Here is a 4,207-nt window from a genome sequence, read left to right on the forward strand (position 1 = left end):
GACCACTGATAATCTCCCTCGATCTGGGGCTCCACGCAAGATCTCACCCCGTGGGGTCAAAATGATCACAAGAACGGTGAGCAAAGATCCCAGAAACACACAGGGGGGACCTAGTGAATGACCTGCAGAGAGCTGGGACCAAAGTAACAAAGCCTACCATCAGTAACACACTACGCCGCCAGGGACTCAAATCCTGCAGTGCCAGACGTGTCCCCTTGCTTAAGCCAGTACATGTCCAGGCCCGTCTGAAGTTTGCTAGAGAGCATTTAGATGATCCATAAGAAGATTGGGAGAATGTCATATGGTCAGATGAAACCAAAATATAACTTTTTGTTATTCGTGTTTGGAGGACAAAGAATGCTGAGTTGCATCCAAAGAACACCATACCTACTGTGAAGCATGGGGGTGGAAACATCATGCTTTTGGGCTGTTTTTCTGCAAAGGGACCAGGACGACTGATCCGTGTAAAGGATAGAATGAATGGGGCCATGTATCGTGAGATTTTGAGCGAAAACCTCCTTCCATCAGCAAGGGCATTGAATGTGAAACGTGGCTGGGTCTTTCAGCATGGCAATGATCCCAAACACCCCCCCCCCCTCCCCGGGCAACGAAGGAGTGGCTTCGTAAGAAGCATTTCAAGGTCCTGGAGTAACCTAGCCAGTCTCCAGATCTCAACCCCATAGAAAATCTTTGGGGGGGGGAGTTGAAAGTCCGTGTTGCCCAGCAACAGCCCCAAAACATCACTGCTCTAGAGGAGATCTGATTGGAGGAATGGGCCAAAATACCAGCAACAGTGTGTGAAAACCTTGTGAAGACTTACAGAAAACATTTGACCTCTGTCATTGCCAACAAAGTGTATATAACAAAGTATTGAGATAAACTTTTGTTATTGACCAAATACTTATTTTCCACCATAATTTGCAAATTAATTAATAATAATAATAATAATAATCCTACAATGTCATTTTCTGGATTTTTATTTTTTTTTGTCTGTCAGTTGAAGTGTACCTATGATTAAAATTACAGGCCTCTCATCTTTTTAAGAGGGAGAACTTGCACAATTGGTGGCTGACTAAATACTTTTTTGCCCCACTGTAGTCTGTACAGTCTTTCCATTGTCACTGGGGAGTTATGGCAACTGACTATTTACAGTATGAGTCAAACGTTTGGACACACTGACTCATTCAAGGGGTTTTCTTTATTTGTACTATTTTCTACATTGTAGAATAATAGCGAAGAGATCAAAGTTTGATTTGATCAAACTATGAAATGACACATGGAATCATGTAGTAACCAAAAAAGTGTTAAACAAATCAAAATATATTTTATATTCTACAAAGTAGCCACCCTTTGCCTTGATGACAGCTTTGACATTCTCTCAACCAGCTTCATGAGGTAGTCACCTGGAATGCACTTGTTGGCTGCTTTTCCTTCACTCTGCGGTCCAATTCATCCCAAACCATCTCAATTGGGTTGAGGTCAGGTGATTGTGGAGGCCAGGTCATCTGATGCAGCACTCTCCTTTGTCAAATAGCCCTTACACAGCCTGGAGGTCATTGTCCTGTTGAAAACAAATGATAGTCCCACTAAGTTCAAACCAGATGGGATGGTGTATCGCTGCAGAATGCTGTGGTAGACATGCTGTTCAAGAGTACCTTGAATTCTAAATAAATCACTGACACTGACACCCCCACACCATAACACCTCCTCCATGCTTTACAGTAGCAAATACACATGCAGAGATCATACATTCACCCACACTGCGTCTCACAAAGACACTGCGGTTGGAATCAAAAATCTCCAATTTGGACTCCAGACCAAAGGACAGATTTCCACCGGTCTAATGTCCATTGCTCGTGTTTCTTGGTCCAAGCAAGTCTCTTATTATTATTGGTGTCCTTTAGTAGTGTTTTTTGCAGTAATTTGACCATGAAGGCCTGATTCGCGTAGTCTCCTCTGAACAGTTGATGTTGAGATCTGTTGATGTCTTACTTGAACTCTGTGAAGCATTTATTCGGGCTGCAATTTCTGAGGCTGGTAACTGTAATGAACTTATCCTCTGCAGCAGAGGTAACTCTGGGTCTTCCTTTCAGTGGCGGTCCTCATGAGAGCCAGTTTCATCATAGTGCTTGATGGTTTTTGCAACTGCACTTGAAGATAAATTGAAAGTTCTTGAAATGTTCTGAATTTTCTGAAATCATTGACTGACCTTCATGTCTTAATTAAAGTAATGACGGACTGTTGTTTCTCGTTGCTTATTTGAGCTGTTCTTGCCATAACATGGACTTGGTATTTTACCAAATAGGGCTAGCTTCTGTATACCTCCCCTACCTTGTCACAACACAACTGACTGGCTCAAACTCATTAAGAAGGAAAGAAATTCCACAAATTAACTTTTAACAAGGCACACCTGTTAATTGAAATGCATTCCAGGTGAGCACCTCATGAAGCTAGTTGAGAGAATACCAAGAGTGTGCTGTCATCAAGGCAAAGGGTGGCTACTTTGAAGAATCTCAAATATAACATGTGTTTTGATTTAATTAACAATTTACTTTTTGGTTACTACATGATTCCATATGTGTTATTCCTGTCACGCCCTGACCTGAGATATCTGTTTCTTTATATTTTGGTTAGGTCAGGGTGTGACTAGGGTGGGTACGTTCGTTTTTGTATTGTCTAGGGTTTTTGTATTGTCTAGGGCTAGGGTTTTTGTATGTCTAGGGTTTTGTAGGTCTAGGGGTTTTTGTATATCTATGTTGGCCTGATATGGTTCCCAATCAGAGACAGCTGTTAATCGTTGTCTCTGATTGGGGATCATATTTAGTTAGCCATTTCCCTTTGGTGTTTGTGGGATCTTGTCTATGTGTAGTTGCCTGTCAGCACTCGTTTGTATAGCATTTTGTTATTTTGATAGTATGTGAATTGTTTCATTCTTTTAATAAATAAGAATGTACACATACAATGCTGCGCCTTGGTCCGATCCTTATAACGAACGTGACAATTTCATAGATGTGATTTCTTCAGTATTATTCTACAATGTAGAAAATAGTAAAAATAAAGAAAAACCCTTGAATGAGTATATGTGTCCAAGCTTTTGACTGGTACAGTATATCAGGAATGGTTTTCTTTTCTTTACAGGAAGCATTTATAATTATTCCCAGTTCACCCCAGCTAAAAGATAAATAAGTATTTCAGTTCTGAGGCAAGAGAATAGACAATACAAACTTAACTATACTTCTCAACAGATCTTAGTGTTTGTCAAGAACCAGGACTAGAGTATTCCCCTTCCCATCTCCATCTGATAAAGTAACAACATCCTGTGTCTGGAGCCTGGTTCTGTATGTCCACTAGAAGATCTCAAAAATCACTCATTCAACTGAAGGCACATGCAGATTGGAATTTTGGAGGTGAAAACTGAGTGGGCCGGGTGTCAGTCTGCTGAAACAATGTTAAGTGTCTGCAATAAAGACAAGAAACAATGCAATGCCATCAAGACAAAAATACTACATTTCATGATTCAACCTCTTTAGAAACTAAATAAATGACAAATTATAAACATTATACCATCCACTTGGTAAATGATTGCGGTTTAGTTTGTGTTTATACATTAATTCATCTTATACATTATTAAGATTATCTACATTTAGGCAGTTTTTGTGGCTCAGTGATTTTTCAGTGATGTCCTTTTATACATTTTGGTGGAGCCGAGTGAGTGTTCTGGAGGGTCTCTGGCGGTAAACTGGCATACGGTGCATGATCCATCCAGCCGGGACTAGGAGAGTGAACGCAAACACTGACATTGTGAAGAGAGATTGCTGTGAGGGAAACGAGGAGATCACTTACATATTTAGCATGTAAAACATTGCTGTGCAAATACTGGATCAGACGCTTTAACAGGCACCACCTGAATGTAACGCCTTAGTCTTGTAATAATAATAATATATTGAACAAAAATATAAATGCAACATGTAACAATTTCAAAGGCTTTACTGAGTTACAGTCTATATGAGGGAATTAGTCAATTAAAATAAATTCATTAGGCCTTAATCTATGGATGTCACATGACTGGGAATACAGATATGGTTCTGTTGGTTACAGATACCTTAAAAAAAGTGGGCCTCATGATCTCGTCGCGTATTATTGTGTATTCAAATTGCCAATCGATAATATGTCATTGTGTTCGTTGTCCGTAGTTTATGCCTGCCCA

This window comes from Oncorhynchus gorbuscha, linkage group LG10, assembly GCF_021184085.1.
Source record: "Oncorhynchus gorbuscha isolate QuinsamMale2020 ecotype Even-year linkage group LG10, OgorEven_v1.0, whole genome shotgun sequence".
NCBI lineage: Eukaryota > Metazoa > Chordata > Actinopteri > Salmoniformes > Salmonidae > Oncorhynchus > Oncorhynchus gorbuscha.